The sequence below is a fragment of the Cavia porcellus genome, unplaced genomic scaffold, assembly GCF_034190915.1.
Source record: "Cavia porcellus strain 051 isolate PalLab524CR breed Dunkin Hartley unplaced genomic scaffold, mCavPor4.1 scaffold_2, whole genome shotgun sequence".
In the NCBI taxonomy this organism is placed as follows: domain Eukaryota; kingdom Metazoa; phylum Chordata; class Mammalia; order Rodentia; family Caviidae; genus Cavia; species Cavia porcellus.
The window spans coordinates 76684538-76703434 of NW_026947485.1; the positions used below are offsets into that span (position 1 = coordinate 76684538).

An 18897-nucleotide genomic window follows, 5' to 3' on the forward strand; every position below is an offset into this window, starting at 1 on the left:
GACGTAGTAAAGTCAGATAAAACAAAACAGAATAGAACCAAGCAAAACAGAGCATTGAACAAAACAAAACAGTAAAAAAATACTGGATTTCAAAAACAAGACAGAAGGGACGGGTGTGGTGGTGCACACATGTAATCTCGGCACTCAGGAGGCTGAGGAAGGAGAATCGCTGTGAGTTCAAGACCAGCCTGGGCTACAAAGTGGGCTCAAGGCCAGCCTGAACTGCATAGGGAAGCTGGGGATTTAGCTCAGTGGCATAAGTACCTGCCTGGCAACTGCAAGATGGTGAGTTCGATCCCTGGTACCATTATAAATAAATAAATAAACTGCATAGTGAGACTGTCTCAAAAAGACAAAACAAAAACAAAAACCCCAGAAGGAAATCCCACATATTTGCCATGTTGAATACCATCATCCTCCTAATAGGTGCTCAGACGACCAGCCTTAGACCTGCAAAGTCAATCAATCAATACAAGCATTTGGTTGTTTTTGGACTCGGTTGCTATCAACTCAGCCTGTCCTCCAAACCAGAACCAGCCAGTTACTTATGAGAGGAGCATGTCTTGATTCTTAGGCTGCGGGCCAGTTGCCTCAGGGGAAAAGCAGTCTGGCTTCTCTCTTCCTGGGCCCCTATGGTTGCACAGCTTTCAGGAAGATCAAACTAGCTTCTTCCTGTGCTCTTCCCAGACCCAACAGACTGGCTTCTCTCTTCCTGGACCCCCAAATGATCTGTACCTATTTTTTCTTTTTTGAGACAGTCTTACTATCCTTGAACTCATATGTAGCTCAGGCTGCCCTCCAGCTCACAGCATTCCTCCTGAGTGCTGGGAGTCCAGGTGTGCACCTTCATGTACAGTAGTAATGTACAACTAATTGGTGGCTTGGGGCACACAATGTATACAGACAGTTCCTATGACGGTTTCAGTTGTGAAGTTTGGAATTTACAACACTGTGAATACAATAAAAATTGTTCAGTAAAAAATTTTTTCCCAAGGGCTGGGGATTTAGCTCAGTGGCATAAGCGCCTGCCTTGCAAGCAGGCAGTCATGAGTTTGATCCCCGGTACCGATAAAAATGAAAAAGACAAAAAAAAAAAAAACCCACAAAAAATTTTTCCCCTTTTTGTGGGGACACAATCTGGCTAATATAACCCAGGCTGGCCTCAAACTCATGGTGATCCTCCTGCGTCTCAGCCTTCTGAGTGCTGGGATTATAGGTGTGTGCCACCACAACTAGTTTAAATTCAAAATTTGTATTTTTAATTTCTTCAAACAAAAAATAAACACAACAACAAAAACTTTTTTTTGGAGATGGGATCTTGTAATGTTGCCCAGGCTGGCTTCAGACTTGTAATCCTTCTGCTTCAGCCTCCCAAGTAGCTGATCCTATGGGTCTGTGGCCCTGCTAGAAAGTGCTCTACCATCAGCTATACTCAGACACCCAGTGTCGGCACTCAATCTGAAGTGGCACAGGAGAGATAAGAAGGAGACAAAGTAGGAAGAGGTCTTTACGAGGGCATGGAAGAACTTGTTTTTTGGGGTTTTTTTTTGGGTACTGGCAATTGAACTCACGACCTCACAAGGTTTGCCAAGCAGGCACTTACACCGCTGAGCTAAATCCCCCTCCCCCTTTCTTTCTTTTTGGAACAGGCTCACACTGTGCAGTTCAGGCTGGCTCTGAGCTCACTTTGTATCCCAGGCTAGTCTCAAACTTGCAAAGACCTACCTGCCTCAGCCTCTCAAGTGCTGGTATTATAGGGGTGCGCCACCACACCTGGCTCAAGGTACAGGAGAATTTTATAGGGGTGCAGCGGCTTTCAACAAGAACAAAGAAGTGAGGCCATCTTTATCAGTTCTGGCTGGGGGAAGAGTGTGGGAGGTGGGCAAAATGACATATGAACTGCTGATTTGAAAGAGCATCTGCCTGTGTAAAACAAGAAACAGAGAGGTTTACTTGGTTGCATGCGCCAAAAACTAGCCAGAGGTTGATCCCTGGGATAAGGAGAATATAGAAGTTACTCTTGGAGAGAGAAGTTGTTTTTCCGGGTCTGGTACCAAGTTGGGCGGATGTCATGTTGCAGATCTAAGCCCCAGGCTAGCAGAACCTATCATCTAGAAGTGAAATTTTTTCAGCTGTGGGGTAGTATGGTGTAAGGGTGGAGGGGGAACAGATGTCACTAAATTTCCCAGCCTGGGTTCAGGATTTTGCTCCACTACCTGCCTTGCATCCTAGGTAGCTGGGATCACAGGTGCACACTACTGTAGCCCAGTAAACTTTTGTTTCTTACAAACTGAATCTTAACCAGATTTAATGTCTGTATTTGAATACTGATATATAGCTTAATGGGGATAACAAACATCAGAGAGTTGGGACTTACAAACATAGACCAACTGGACATAGTGAAGCATCCCTGTAATTCCAGCTCTCAGGAGGCCGAGACAGGAGGACTGTTGTGAGTCTGAGGGCAGCCTGTTACCCTGGAATATTAGGGTAACACTCTATAGAGTCAAGAGGTTAAACGGCTCAGACTGGTCAAGTAACAGGGAGCCAGGAAATCAAGATCATTAAGATCCACGAGGCAGAGGGGTGACCTGCCTGCCCCCAAAATGCAGCTAGGAACTTTCCCTAGTGATGGGAAGGGACAAACATGCTGGAACAGTCACTGAAGTCACCCATATTTACTATCACCAGCTCTGAGGAGGGCACAGGCCCAGTGAAGCTCCGCCCCTCGCACGTGATGTCAGAGGCCTCACCCCCACCCCAGGAGCTGGAAGCCTCTGAGCCTTGGGCTTTGTCTAGGTTTCCCTGGGGTTTCTTTTATTGATGGTTACTGGTATTTGATTATCTTTTTTTTCTGTTTGTTTGTATGTTTCTAAAAATATTATTTAAAACATTTTGTATTAGTCCATGTTTACAGCTCAATGATTGCATCGTGGTGGGGTGCTGGCGACTTGGGAAGTGTGCTTATGTTGCGTCCTCCTTCTTTTTACTTCCCTTTCCCTTCTCCCCTCTCCATCCCTAGATCTTCCCACTGTTTCCTGTGATCTACCTGGTATTTTGCTCTTTAAATTAGTTACACTTTGGGTTTCTCATGTAAGAGAGACCAAGTGATATTTAAGCTTGTTTTTAACGTTATGATCTCAGAATACATCCATTTTCCTACCAAGTTTACCCTTCATGGCAGACTGGGGCCCTGTCCCTGCAGCAGTGCTGCCTTGTGTGTGAACACCACACTTAATCCATCCACCCATCGAAAGTGCGGGCCACGAGCTGTGCCGCCACAATCGCTGGGACAGGGCGCTATGACTTCCAGGAAGATGCTGGAGGGGGAACAGCTGGGTTAAGTGGAATTTCTATTTTCAGTTTTTGAAGGAATTTTTTTTTTTTTTTTTGGTCTTTTTGAGACAGGGTCTCGCTGTGCAGTTCAGACTGGCCTTGAGCTCACTTTGTAGTCTAGGCTGGTCTCGCTAAGATCCTCTTGCCTCAGCCTCCTGAGTGCTGGGATTACAGGCATGAACCACCACGCCCAGCAGTTTTTGAAGGAACTTTACAGTGATTTCCACAGTTGTTTTACTAATTCACATTCCCACCAATAATGTAGAAGGAGTTCCCTGAGTCTCTCCAAACCCCCAGTCTGGCCAGCATTTCTTTCTTTCTTTTTTTTTTTTTTTTTTTTTTTGTCTTTTCCTTTTTATCGGTACCGGGGGTCGAATTCATGACTGCCTGCTTGCAAGGCAGGTGCTTATGCCGCTGAGCTAAATCCCCAGCCCCAATTTATTTGATTTGTCGATGTTGGCCACTCTTTCTGGGGTGAAATGGAATCTCAATGTTGTTTTCATCTGCATTTCTCTAATGGCCAGAGATGTTGAGCATTTTTTTTCCCCTTGTACTTAATAGTCATTTGTACTTGTTCTGAGAAGTGTCTATTCATTTCAGTGGCCTATTTTTTTTTTTTTTTTTGTCTTTTTCATTTTTATCGGTACCAGGGATCGAACTCACAACCGCCTGCTTGCAAGGCAGGTGCTTACGCCGTTGAGCTAAATCCCCAGCCCCTTAGTGGCCTATGTTTTGACTGGGTCTTTTTATGGAGGCGGTGGTCTACTTCCTTTTTCTGAGTTCATTATGTAGGGAAAAGGAGTCCATAAATAGGGAAAGGGCTTTCCAGCTCATCCTGCCTAGGAAGAGTTGAAGCTTGGCTGGAGAAAGCAGTTAACCAGACAAGAGGGGAGACACAGGTGGGGCACAAAGGAAACCAGGTAACCATCCCTCATCCGCCTCCAATAAAATGCAAGGGAGTCAGGAGATGGCCATTTAAAAGAGAGCTATTATTTAGTGTATAAACACACACATACACGCCTGTCTACCTACCTATCATCTATTTTCTCACTCTAGGGCAACTGTGCTAGTGCACCATCCTATTTTCTTAATTGCTAACTCAGCCTTGCATGTAATATCTCCATAAATTTTAGAGAGACGACCTTGGCAGGAAAGCCAGGCAGGCGTGCTGGTGCACACCTGTCATCCTAGCACTCAGGAGGCTGAGGCAGGAGAATTGCTATGAGTTCAAAGGCAGCCTTGACTACAAAGTGAGTTCAAGGCCAGCCTGAACTAGCTTCAAAAAAGATCAAAGGAAAAAAAGCCAAAAAATGTCACATCAGAATTTGCATGAGAGAATGATACCCAAATTAAGAATCTTAGGACCGGGGGCTGGGGATTTAGCTCAGCAGCATAAACACCTGCCTGGTTTTTTTTTTTTTTTTTTTTTTTTTTTTTTTTATTTAAAGAAAGACTAAACAAAACAGAAAATAGGTAGAAATAATACATGCATATAATACATGCATTCAGAGAAAAAATAAACAGTAAGAAATCACTGGTTGATGTTTACATATTGTCATTTTACAAATAGTTATTCAAAATACAAAAATGGAACATGTAAAGTGAGAATTCAAACAGCGAGACTGCAAACAGTTCTGTTCAACTGTCCAATAAAAACATAGAAATATGGTTATCAACCCTATACACTTAAACATACATGCAGTTATCCATATCTTCAATTGTGTTGAGATAGAAAAAACCCAAGCAGGCTAATATCACTCTGAACAGAGAATAATACTATTGCTGGGTTTCACATTATGATACACAAGAATCAGCACTGGGTTCTTTAGTGACTCTTTTTCCTCAAAGTATCTGTTCATTTCATCATGTGTCATAAGATCAGCTCTCATAAACTGTTTATAGATTCTACACATGCATGAGTCTTAACATGTATTTCTGTTCTCTCTATATTAGAGGTAGAAATGAAACAAAGCAAGACAGAACAAAACATATTCCTATAAACACATGAAACAAAAAAGACATATAAGACCATTGTGCAAGGACTTCTACCATAGTTCCTGTGTTGTCTCTTGTTATCTTCAATAGAACTGGCTATATCATCAGACATAGTATAACTGAATATATCAGTATATAACAGTATTAATAAAAACACAACTTTGTATATAGTATAGAACTTCAAAAACTGGCAGTTATCAAATCAGAATGTATATCGTAGGCCTGAAAACTGGCTTCTTCAGTGTAGTTGCCTATAATCCCAAACTTGATACTATCAATCATGTTAGTTTTTTTTATTTTATAGAATCTGAAAATGATTTTATAAGTTTATGTAAATTGCACAGAATAGTGGATTACATTTTGGTGTACTGCAACTTACATATAATTTACATGGATTTTTTTTTTCCGGAGGTATTGGCTTGGCTTCCCAGAGTCTTAAGTTCCAACATGGTGTGGATCTCAGGAGACACTGCTAGTTCTGCCCCTAGAAGGGCTGCAGTCTGCCACCCTGCCTCCGCTTACAGGGAGGGGAGATGCTGGCTTGGCTTCCAGGAGTCCTAAGCTCCAGCATGGCGCCAAGTCAGCATCTCCCCTCCCTGGTAAGCGGTGGTAGCGTGGCCCACTGCAGCCCTTCCAGGGGGAGAACTAGCAGTGTCTCCTGAGATCCACGCCATGTAAGCGGTGGTAGTGTGGCCCACTGGTAAGCGGTGGTAGTGTGGCCCACTGCAGCCCTTCCAGGGGGAGAACTAGCAGTGTCTCCTGAGAACACCTGCCTTGTAAGCAGGCAGTCGTGAGTTCGATCCCCAATACCAATAAAAAGCAAAAAGACAAAAAAAAAAAAAAAAAAGAATCTTAGGACCTGAAATAGCCAATCAGGTTGTAACAAACTTGTCCTTCTGCCACACTAATAAAAAGGACCTGGAACAAAGGTGTCTTGGGTCCTCCATCCTTTTAGATTCCCCTCTCTTCATCAAGGTAGCTATCATCTCCTTTCCCCCTTTCCAACAAGGTGTCCAAAAAAAATGTCTTTTTTTCCTTAAACTCTATATCTATTTTTTTTTCTTTTGTCTTTTTCTTTTTTATCGGTACTGGGGATCAAACTCACGACCGCCTCCTTGCAAGGCAGGTGCTTATGCCGCTCAGCTGAATCCCCAGCCCCTCTATATCTAATTTTTGTTGATATGGAATTTCCAAATCTGGGCGCTACTACCCTGCAGGGTGCTTGTCCCCAGGACCTGATGTTTATATATTCTAGATACTTGTCCTCTATCAGAAGATTTGGTTTCACTCGATGCCTGCTTCCTTTGCTGTGCAGAAGCTTTTTAATTTGATATCCCTTTTGTTGATGCTTGCTGCTGTTTCTTGTGCAATTGAGGTGGTATCAGAAAGCCCTTGCCTGTGCTTGTGTCTGCAAGAGTTTACCTACCGTACCTCCTAGTAGTTTAAATGGTTTAATATTTAGACTGTGATCCATTTTTATTTTACTATAGTACCTGGTGAGAGACATAGGTCTAGCCAGTTTTCAGCCCTTTTGAAGAGACTGTCTTTCCTCTGGCATATTTTTCTCTTTGTCAAAGATTAGATGGATGAATGTACCTGTGGTTGTTTTTGCATCCTCTGTTTTGTTTTGTTGAGACTGGGTCTCACTATGCAGTTCAGGCTGGACTTGAGCTCATTATAGAGTCCAGGCTGGCTTGGAACTCATGGTGATGTGCCTGCCTCAGCCTTCAGAGTGTGGGAATAACAGATGTACGCCACCACACTCAGCTTGCTTTGCTCTTTTAGCACAGAATTTGCTTTAGTTTTTACATGTTTCTTTCAGTTCCATATAAATTTTAGGATTTTTTTCTAGTTTTGAGAGTAATATTGTTTATTTTAATTTGTTGTTTGTTTTTTCTTCACTTGTTTCTTTTTTTTTATCATCCCAAATTTATTTTTTTTTTACTTTTTTGTCCTTTTTATCGGTACTGGGAATCAAACTCATGACCACAAACTTGCAAGGCAGGCACTTACGCCGCTGAACTAAATCCCCAACCCCTATCATCCCACATTTATTGACAACATTACAGCCTAGCAAAAAGATTCAAACTGTTCCACATGACATTTTGAAATTGATCCCAGGCTGAGGTAGAGTGCTTGCCTGGCATGCACAAGGCCCTGAGTTCAATCCCCAGTACCACCAAAAAACAAAACAAATGGAAATAAAGAATTCATCCCGATGGTAGGCTGCATGACCTGCAGGTTGGAGAGGCTGCCAAAGTCCAAAAGTGTCAGCATTTCTTTAGTGTCAGAGTCTACCTCAGTGATTTCCTGACCCAAGGCTGAGCACTCAGGGACAGAATTATCTCTCTTTTCTTTCCCTCCACTTATAGCTTGATGGAAATTCCTGTACAGGGCCATCTGGATCTGCTTCATCAGACGTGTGACATATCCTCCTATCTTGTTTCGAAGCTTCTTGCTGGGGTGTGTGTGGTGGTCTCCTCACACACGTGCCTGTAGGTCTCAAACTCGTTGCTCAGAGGCATGTAGTACTTCTAAGTGATGACCTGGCTGTCTTCTTCACTGTCTTGGTGTGAACAAGGCCCAAGTTGGCAGGTCCTGCGGAAAGAGGTTGTTTGTTTGGTTGACTTTTTTTATATGTGTGTATATTTTTGAGACAGGATTTTGCTAAGCAGTTCAGGCTGTCCTTGAACTCACTTTGCAACCCAAATTGACCTCAAATTCACAGCAGTTTACCTGCCTCAGCCTCCTGAGTGCTGTATTTTACAAGGCATGTACCACCATGCCCTGCTGTTGTGTTTTGATTCTGAATCCTACTACTTTACTGAATTTTTTAGTTAGTTCTTTATTAGGATGAGAGACGAAGACAGAGATAAGAAAAAGCCTTTGTTGCTGGTTTGGGAGGATTGCTGGAGATTGTGAGGACCTTCCAAACGGGGAAGTGGAGGAACGGCTTTTATGGAGTTGGGCTGAGGTAGACTGGATTGTGGTGCTAGGAGAGGATTGGAGAATCTTTGCTGAGTGCGACAAAGAAGGGCAGGAAGTTTCTTTTGGGTTTGCAAGAGGAACATGGAAGTTAGTGTTGGAGCCATCATTCTAGGGCTCAGCACCAGGCTGGGCAGACACCATGTTAATTAAGTCTGCAGAGGTCCACATGAGTGGAACCCATCATTCCTGCCTTTTTGTTGTTATGGAGTGGTGGCATGGGTAGCACCAGTAGGATAAGAAGTGTCCCAGACTATAGGATCAGTAAGGGAGGGAGGGAGAAGAGGAATGGAACTGGTACACATAGTATCTGAGTTTGAAGGATGAGAGTTATGGGGAGGGAGAAAGTGAAAGAGAAGTTGCATTTTTAGAGGAGATCCCTGGCCAAGAGGGGTGGAGCAGGTTGGAATAACAAGGAAATTATGGGTGAAGAAAAAAGTTTGGAATAGGCAGGGGAGGGGTCTGAAGGGGTTGTGTAAACTGGCCCTCAGTTCTCACAACAGACCATGGATCAGGTACAATGGCCTGAAAACTCAGGAAGAACACTGTAGGTGGCCCCTGTATCAACAAGGAAAGAGAGTGTCTTTCCTGAGATCCACAGTGAGACTCAGAAAGATACCTTGATGGGGGCTATGGCCCCAAGCCCCATCACTCCTTTTTAGAGGTTAGACTGAACAGGTCAGCTCGTAATGAGTCAGGCAGTGGTGATGAGATCTCCTGTGAGGGTAGGGCCTCTGTTGACCTAGCTGTTCTCTGGTGGACAGGGCAGTTGCAATTCCAGTGACGCTCTTGGTTGCAGATGGGACAAGGTCCTGGAGGTGGCTGTGGGTTGGGGCAGGCTCATGCCTAATGTTTTTCTTTGCCACACTTAAAGTATGGTTGAGAGGGGCTTGGGTGGCACTGTTTTGTTTTGGATTAACTGTCCCAGAAACCTCAAGTGCCATAGCCAAAAGTTGGCATTTAAGTATGGCATGTTGTTGTTTATCCTGTTTCATTGTTCCTTCTATTATTGAAGGCACAGAAGGCCAGATTAAGGTGCTGTCTATGTGGGATGTGAGGACCAAGATCTGTCTTTTAAATTAAGTGTGGATGTTGGGGCAGATTGAGAAAAGAAAAGTGAGTTGGTGAGGACTATTCCTTCAGGGGATTGGGGGCTGACATTGGTATATCTGGTTAGGGTAGCAGTGAGACAAGAAAATATTCAGCAGGGTTTTCATCAGCATGTTGAATTTGTTCATGAAGGTTTTGGTAATTGGTTTGTTTATGGGAAATTTTATTTAGGTCCACAGTAATACAGCCAAGCATTATATTCTTGCATTGTGAGCCATTATTTCCCTGATTGCCCTACTGGGAGGTCTGCATTTGGTACTGCAGCAGCCCCAGTGGGATGTTCAGGGCCAGTTTGGTGTCTGGTCAGCTTCAGCTTGGGGCACTTCTCACAGCTGAGTTTTTTCTTGAGGGAGAAGGGTGGATGTGAGAATGATACAAAAGTCTTTGTAATATAGGTCATAGGATTTAATCATGAATTGGAGCTCTTTTACATAATTGTAAGGATCTGTGGAGAAAGAGCCTAGTTTATGAGAGATTTGGGATAGGCCAGAAAGGGAAAAAGGGGCATGAACATGAACTAACCTGTCAAGGCCAGCCATCTCAGAGAGGAAGGAGAGGTTAGGGTTGAGGAAATGGTGACTGGCTAGAAAATGGCAGTGACTGGTGAGAAGATGGCAGGAGGTGTTAGGGGTGAGGTAGCTGACTAGAAAATTGTGGCTGGTAGGAAGACGGCAGGAGGTGGGAAGAATGAGACTGGGTGTGGTGTGCTGGAGGGAAAAATGGCAACGGAGGGGTGGAAGAGTAGAAAGTGGTTGGGGTGCAGGGTGAGAAGGGGACAGGGTTGGTAAGGCTGGGTTTTTTGTTGTTGTGGTTTTGTTGCATTTTTTTCATACCAGGGATCAAAATCACAACCTTGTATTTGCTAGGTAGGTGCTTATGCTGCTTAGCTAAACCCCCAGCGCAAGGCTGGTTTTTTGTAAAATGTGGTTCTGGCAGGACAGTTCATAAACTTTGTGTCAAAGGACAGTTCTTTACATGACAGTGCTAAATGGAACTTCTTTCTACATGTAAAAGTATCTTATAGATATGGAAAAAAGGAGGGGCTGGGGATACAGCTCAGCGGCACAGCACTTGCCTGGCAAGTGTGAGGTCTTGAGTTCAATTCCTGATACCAAAAAGAAAAAAATTATGCTGCCTGTGAATAAGGATACTTTGACTTGTCCTTTTCTATACATACCACCTTTATTTCTTTCTCTTGCCTGGTTGCTCAGGCTAAAATTTTGAGGACTATTTGAACAGGGTGGTAATAGCCAGCATGCTTGCCTTGTTTCTGATTTTGAGGGAAGGCTGTCTGTTTTCCCCATTTAATATGATATAGGTTTGTAGATTTGTCATAAATGGCTTTCATCAGATTGTGATGAGGGGGGCTGGGGATTTAGCTCAGCGGCATAAGCGCCTGCCTTGCAAGCAGGCAGCTGTGAGTTCAATCCCTGGTACCGATAAAAATGAAAAAGACCAAAAAAAAAAAAAAAAAAAAAAAAAAGATTGTAATGAGGTCCTGCTATTACTATTTCTCTTGGTTTTTATCATGAATACATTTTGGAGTGAGTGTGTATGTGTGTGTGTGGTATTCAGGACTTGACTCAAGATCTTTGCACTAAACTACTTTCCCAACCCTATAAAAAATTTTTTTTAAATCTTGAGACAGGATCTCACTAGGTTACTAAACTACCCAGGCTGCCCTGGGACTTGCAATCTTCCTGCCTCAGTCTCACAAGTGCATGCAACAATTTACCAGGGCCCATTTAAATATTTTTACACCTCTTCCCAGCCACTGTCTTTCTTTTTGGGATCTTATTTTACATGTGAGTTCACCATATGCTTAATATTGTTCCATACATAAATGGTTCTCTGTGCAATTTTTTTTTCACTTTTTTTCTCTCTTTGGTTGGTTTCTGTTGTTACTTCTTCACACTCACTGATTTTTCACTAGCAGTTGCCTTTATCTCGTTTAATGTATTTTCCCTTTCAGATACTGTATTTGCATATTTAAAGTCTCACTTAGGCCATTCATGTGTTCCATTTGTCTTGTCACCATAGACACTTGCCTTGGTTTTTGTGAATATGGAGCCCATATTTCTATTAGTAGCTGTAATGTCACCATTGTAATTTGTAAGTTTCTTTTTTTTTTTTTTTTTTTTTGTCTTTTTCCTTTTTGTGGGTATCAGGGATCGAACTCATGACTGCCTGCTTGCAAGGCAGGTGCTTATGCCACTGAGCTAAACCTCCAGCCCCAATTTATAAGTTTCTTACTGTAATAAAAAGAATATAGTATTGGGGAAAAAAAAACAACAAAAAAACAGACCCAAAGATCGATGGAACAGATTAGAAGATGCAGAAACAATTGTAGACAAACTAAGCCACCTTATTTTTGACAAAGGTGCCAAACATAATCACTGGAAGAAACATAGCCTCTTTAAAAATGGTGAGGGAAAAACTGGCTCTACACATGCCCAAGATTAAAACTGGACCCATATCTTTCACCATGTATTAAGCTAAAAACAGAATGGATCAAAGATCTTTTTTTTTTTTTTTTTTTTTTTTTTGTCTTTTTTCTTTTTTATCAGTACCAGGGATCGAACTCATGACCGCCTGCTTGCAAGGCAGGTGCTTATGCCGCTGAGCTAAATCCCCAGCCCAGATCAAAGATCTTAATATTAAGTCAGACACATTAAATCTGCTGGAAGATAGAGTAGGCAAAACTCTTGAAGACTTTAGGAACAAAACCTAGATTGCACAGGAACCATCATAAAGAATCAACAACTGGAATCTCACCGTACTTGAAAAGCTTTTGCACAGCAAGAGAAACCACCAACAGAGTGAAGAGACAACCCACAACATGGAAGAAAATGTTTGCCTGCTGTTCTTCAGACAAAGCGTTACTATTGAGAACATACAAAGAACTCAAAAAAAAAAAAAAAAAATCAATCCTTGCAGATTTAAAGACCCAATACTAAATGGGCATCTGAGATGAATACACATTTCTCAGATGATGAAATATGAACATTGGGCCAGGGATTTAGCTCAATGGCATAAGCACTCACCTGGCAAGCACAAGGTCATGAGTTCGATCCCCAGTACCAAAAAAAAAAAAAGAAAGAAAGAAAGAAATATGAACAGTAAATAAATACATGAAAACATGTTCAAAATCACTGGTCATTTAAGAGATACAAATTAAAACAACACTGAGATTCCACCTCATCCCAGAAAGAATGGCTTGTATCAAGAAATCAATCAATAACAAATGCTGGAGGGGCTGTGGGGAAAAGGAACTCTCTCCACTGTTGGTGGGAGTGTAGACTGGTTCAACCATAGTGGTTGGAGATCCCTCACAAATTAGGATTGGAGGTCCCAGCTATTTGACCCAGCTATTCCCCTTCTGGGTATCTTCCCAAAAGAGTTAAAAATATCAGATCACAGTGATATATGTGCACCCATGTCTATAGCTGCACAGTTTATAATAGCCAGATCTTGGAAATGACCTAAATGCCCATCAACTGAAGAATGGATAAAAAAGGTTTTTTTGTTTGTTTTTGTTTTGTTTTGGTACTTGGGATCAAACTCATGACCTAACTGTTACCAGCAGGTGTTTATGCCACTGAGAAAAATCCCAAACCCCAGGATGTGTTATTTTTATACAATGGGGTACTACTCAGCCATAAAGAAGGATAAAATGGAGACTTTTATAGGTAAATGGATGCACCTTGAGAACATTAGTGAAATAAATAAGACACATATGTGTAAACATTGTTTCTTTACTGTGACAAGTTGAAAGAAAAAACATGTATGTGTGTGTGTATTTATATAACTACTGGTTTCTCTGAGTTCACTGAAGAGGAAGATCTGTGCTGGTGTTGTTTGGACAGTTGAATGCAGATGTCTTGTGCTCTGGGTGAATGATTTGGGGATGACAATGCACAATGCATGTACTTGTCCCTTGATTGACTTATTTTAAAATTTTGGGGTTTTTTTTCCTCTTTGAGATAAAATGGATTTTCTTTTAATAAAGTGGATTTGAAAAAATGCTTTAAAAAAGTAAATAAAATGGAAAATAAAGTGAAAAGAAAAAAATTTATAAGTTTCTTTCTGTTGATTGACCTTTTGTTATTGTTCTTTTTTTTTCGTTGATTGAGATAGGGTCTTGGCATATAGCTCACGCTGGCCTTATTTTTTCTTTAGCAGGGATTTAGGACCTTGCGCTTGCCAGGCAGATGCTGTGCCACTGAGCAATATCCCTAACATGGCCTTGAACTCATGGGATCCTTCTGCTTCAGCCACCCAAGCATTGCACTGGGATTACAAATATGTCACCACGCCCAGCTCTGTCCACAAAGGCCCCTCCCTGTGTTCCATGGCTATTGTGCTCTTTCTGTGCACCGGGAGGCCTTGCCGCTCCTCCTAGTCATCCCTGGGCATGGCTGTCAAAGATGCAGTGCCAGCTGTGGTGCCTCCAGCCCTGGCCGGGCTTCCCGTGGTAGGCCGGTGTTGGCAATGTGGTTTGTTTCCCTTATTTAGTGTTGGCTTTGATCTCCCTGCTGGTTTCGTACTGGCTTTTCTCCCTCAGCCGAGGCACCACAGTAAACACGCCTGTGCTTGAGGAGTTTCACTGGGGTTCACTGCGGGGTAGGACTTCCATTGCAAGCACCCTAATAAGCACCAAGAACCCTGAAAAGTCTCACATGGGCTCATTTTACAGTTATGTCTTATTTGGGGGGAAATACGGTCATCTAGAGTGTCACCCAGAGAGATGCTGCCAAAGTCAGTGCCAGGTACTTTTATCTTTCCTCTCTCTCTCTCCCTTCTTTCCTTCATATCTCTCTCTCTCTCTCTCTCTCTCTCTCTCTCTCTCTCTCTCTCTCTCTCTCTGTTTCTCCTTCATTTCTTCTCATGATCATGATTGAACCCAGGGACTTTGCATTGACTTACATCCCCAGCCCTTCTTTAAATTTATTTATTTAGGGTTAGAGATTTATTTATTTTTATTTTAAAGGAATAAAACTAAGCAAAATAAAACAGAATAAAGCAGAACAAACCAGTGTGACACAGGACTTCAAAACAGTAGGAAATCAACAACGGTTACCGTAATGCCTCTTGTTGTCTTCAGAATAGCTGCAGATACCTTCAGACATAGGAAAAAATCAAACAAAACAGAACAGAATAGAATCAGTTAAAACAAATCAATGAATGCAATAAAGGACTTCAAAAGAAAATAATAGTTAATCCAAAATGGCTACCATTGCTGGGCATGGTAGTGCATGTCTGTAATCCCAGCACTCAAGAGACTGACGCAGGAGAATCATTGCAAGTTCAAGACCAATCTGGGCTACAAAGTGAGCCCAAGGCCAGACTGAACAGTAAAGCGGGGGCTGGGGATTTAGCTCAGCGGCATAAGCACCTGCCTTGCAAGCAGGCAGGCAGTCGTGAGTTCGATCCCTGGTACCGATAAAAACGAAAAAAGACAAAAAAAAGGCTACCATAATATTTCTTGTTAGCTTTGAAATAGCTGCCATGCTGTCAGATATAACAAAATCAAACAAAACAGAATAAAACCCAACCCAACGAAACAATGGAAATGATACAGGACTTCAAAACAAGATAACAGGGAATTAACAATGCTAGGGCTGGAAATTTAGCTCAGTGGTGTACGTGTCTGCTTGGTGAGTGCAAGGTCATGAGTTTGATCCCTGGTATCAAAAAAATAAATTGTACTAGGAATCAAACTTGCCTCACATTTGCTGGGCAGACATTGTGCTGCTGAGCTACATCCTCCCCACCTAAATTTATTTTTGAGACAAGATTAAGTCACTAAGTTGACCAGGATGAGTTCAAAATTCTGATCTTCCTGCCTCAGCCTTTGAGAAGGCTGGGGTCACAGCTGATGGGTTCTGCTCACATTGGCTTCTGCCAGACTTAACATGGCGCTGGACCCGAGAATGACAGCATGTCCCTCCAACACTAACTTCTCTGCTCTTCTAAGCCCAAAATAAACTTCTGCTCTTCTTTCTTGCACGTGCCAAAAACCCTCCAGTCCTCTCCTGACTCCACGATCCAGTCTACCCCAGCCCAACTCCACGAAAGCCTTCCCTGGCCTCCCCTGTTTGAAGGTCCTCTCAGTCTCCCACAGGCCTCCTGCCCGGCAGTCAAGGCTTGTCTTACTCTGTCTTTGTCACTCAACTGTACCCAGAAACCTGACAACAGTTGTGCCCCGCATCTGCCTGCTGTTAGTCTCTCATCCCAAACTGGGCCATCCTAGAGAACTTGTTCCTTCCGCTTCACATGTGCTGTCTTTTTTGAGATGGGATCTCGCTATGCAGTTCAGGCTGGCCTTGAGTTCACTTTGTAGCCCAGGCTGGTCTCAAACTCCAAATGATCCTCCCACCTCAGCCTCACCAGTGCTGGGATTTCAGGTGTGAGCCACCATGCCCTGCTATCCTCTGAGGTTCTTAAACCTCTTTTCCGGAGCGTTGGCCTTGTCTTAGGCTCTAGTTTTATTTAACATCTGGTCTAGTTCTAGTACGTGTGTGTGTGTGTGTGTGTGTGTGTGTGTGTGTGTGCATAATTTAATACTGGAGGAAAAACCTAAGCATTTAAATAGCTTTGCTAGAAAACTGAAATCAAAAGACAAATAGGATGATCCCATTTGCTTGAGAAACTGAGGAAGGAGGATCAGAGTTTGAGGGCAGCCTGGGCAATTAGTGACACCTTATGTCAGAATAAAATAAAAAGGGCTGGGAATACCACTCAACAGTTGAACACCTGTACAGCATAAATGAGGCCTTGGGATCAATCCCTAGAACCCTCATCTCACAGAAAAGAGACAGACGAGTGTAGGCAGTCCCCAGATGATAGCAATCTAGCCATCTTGGATGGCTCAGGAAAGGATGAGAAAAGCAATAGTGAAAGACGTCTGTGCTCATCATGTATGTAGGGCACCTCCCACTGAAAAGTCTCCAAAACAAGGATGCAGACACAGGAAAACAGCACATGGTCAAGCCCAGAAGTTGTGAAAGGACCATGGCAGATGTAGCAGGGCACACCTCTAATGCCAGCGCTTTGGGAAGCTGAGACAGGAGGATTGCAAATTCAGATCCTGCGTGGGCAACTTAGTGAAGCTCAGGTTTCACAAAAATAGAAAAGGTTAGGGCTGTAGTTCAGGGAAAGGGCTCTGGGCTCCACCTCTAATACTGGAAAAAGCAAGCTGGGAGAGGAGGCCATTGAGTGGGCTGGGATCATGATTATCTCATCCAAGTCTGCTTAGGAGGCCCAGGGACATACGGAACGTTCTGTGTCAGAAGGTACTCAGTTGAGCCTGAAGCCAGAAGGTGGGAAGATGGCTTACATCTGGAATGGACGCGTGTTGGGCAATTGCAGTCAGTCTCTGTGGAGACTGTCATCAATGAATGACAGATTCCTCTGGGGAAGAGCCGAGATTGTGGCTTTGCTTTCCAAAACTTTGCTTCAACAAGGTGTGAGAAAGAGAAGAGGCTACAGAAACACATCTATTGATGAAAGCTGTGGAAGAGGGCCTCCTGGAGACCCTTTCCAAAGAATGGGTCATGGTCCCAGTCCTCCTCCAAAGGCAGGCGGATGAGGAAGGAAAAGGTCTGCTGTATGAAGCAGCAGCCAGAGAGCACACACTGCTGGCAGAAGGAAACCGGCCCACTGCAAAGATCTGGCTGTGCTGGGCAGCAGTGAGGTGTCTCAGCAAGGGCTGCTCTGTGTTCTCACAGGTGAACAAGGGTCATGCCAGGAATTATCTCAGCAGGATCTAGCTTAACTGATATGCTGTTCTCTAAGTGCATGTGTTGGTCTCATTGTCTTTTTTGTATAGTTTATTAAAGTATTGATATAATTTTAATAAATATTTTAGGTTACATACTGACCCTTTGTCTTTACATAATTAAATCAGAAACTCAGAAACTCTAAACCTGAATAGAACAAATAAAAGGCTGTGTTATTTAGTTTAAAAAAAGAAGAAGAAGAAAAAGGGATTTATTTGATCTGAACAATGAAAAAAAGCAAGCAGTAAAAAATGCCAGAAAGGGGGGCTGGAGATTTAGTTCAGCGGCGTAAGCGCCTGCCTTGTAAGCAGGCAGTCGTGAGTTCAATCCCCAGTACCGATGAAAAGGAAAAAGATGGAAAAAAAAAAATGCCAGAAAGCAGGTGTGAAAGAGCCTGAGGTGACCATGACCTGACTGGAAGGTGGCCAAAAGCCCTCAGAGCCAAGCACAATCCCCAAGATACAGGGTGCCCAGGGTAGGCAAGGGTCAGGCACTGTCAGTGGCAGACAGAACCACCAGAGGGTTTTGCTTTGTTTCCACAATGCCCATTTTCCCCTGTGTTTGCCCACTTTAGTGATTTTTAAAAATATATTGACAAGTTTGTACAAGCCTTTTCCTTGTGCTCCTTTTGCGTCAGTATCCTGATCTTTTGGGATGGCAGGCACCTGACATTGTGACACCACAACTGCTTTGAGGTAGGGTTCTGAGATTTCCTAGATTGAAGATAGATTGAATGAAGATGATACATGGCCCCTGGTTCCCAGAAAAAAGAAAAAAATATATATGTATATATGTGTATGTCTCCATCCATGTTTATATTCACAGTGATCCATCTATTTATATTTTTGAGACAGGGTCTCTTGGTTGAACATCTGAACTCAAGTCATCCGCTTGCCTCAGACTCCCGGGAGCTGGGATCACAGATGTGTATCACGCCTGGTTCCAGAAAAGATCTTCTAAACTGAGGGTCCCAAGACACACAGCCTAGCAACCCACAAGAGTCAGACACAGCTCCCCATTCAGGCTACAGCAGGGTCGGCAGAGCCGTGCTCAGGCTGGGCAGAGGCCCCTGCATCAGCTCCACGGGAGGGAGTTGCAGGGGTTGCTAGATGCCGGCGCACACACACACACACACACACACACACACACACACACAGTGTACCGTGGGCACCCTGTCTTCTGGGGATTGTGCTGGGCCCATAGATGGAGGCTTTGGGAATAGCCCACCCAGCCCTGGCCATGTAGCTACAGAGGCCTCAGGGGCTCACCGCATTCCCCTCTCCTCCCATTCCACCGCAGGCACACAGGCCTGGGCTGATGCTTGAGCCCCCGGGGGACCTGTAGCTGCTGGGCTGCTTCCCTGCTGGAGGCTGCACACAGAGCAGGAGTGGGAAGAGGTCCCCCTCAATGGCCACCCTCCGTGTACTCCAAACTTCCCATATTCTCCCCCTTCTGACTGCCGGCCTATCCCGACTCTCGCAGCCTGGCCAGCACTGGACAGCCTGAGTGCCTGCCTGACTTCCTTCCCTGTGACCAGACCTCGAAAACTCCAAGGAGCAGTGCCTGGCACCCAGGGGTCCCTGTGCTAGTCCATGTGCTGGGGCTGCAGGTCGCTGCAGCCCAGTGTCTCAGGCCAAGGACTTGGGGGGACCTGGCCAGTGACATAGCTTGGTCCCTCTCATCCGTCCGA

General features: G+C 43.7%; 2 pseudogenes; one reads left to right on the forward strand and one right to left on the reverse strand.

Moving 5' to 3' along the window:
- Window positions 1-1422: 1422 nt before the first annotated feature.
- Window positions 1423-11440, reverse strand: LOC134472985 (small ribosomal subunit protein eS17-like; annotated as a pseudogene).
- A 5316-nt stretch (window positions 11441-16756) lies between these two features.
- LOC111758398 (selenoprotein K-like) lies at window positions 16757-17041 on the forward strand (annotated as a pseudogene).
- The last annotated feature ends 1856 nt before the right edge of the window (window positions 17042-18897 follow it).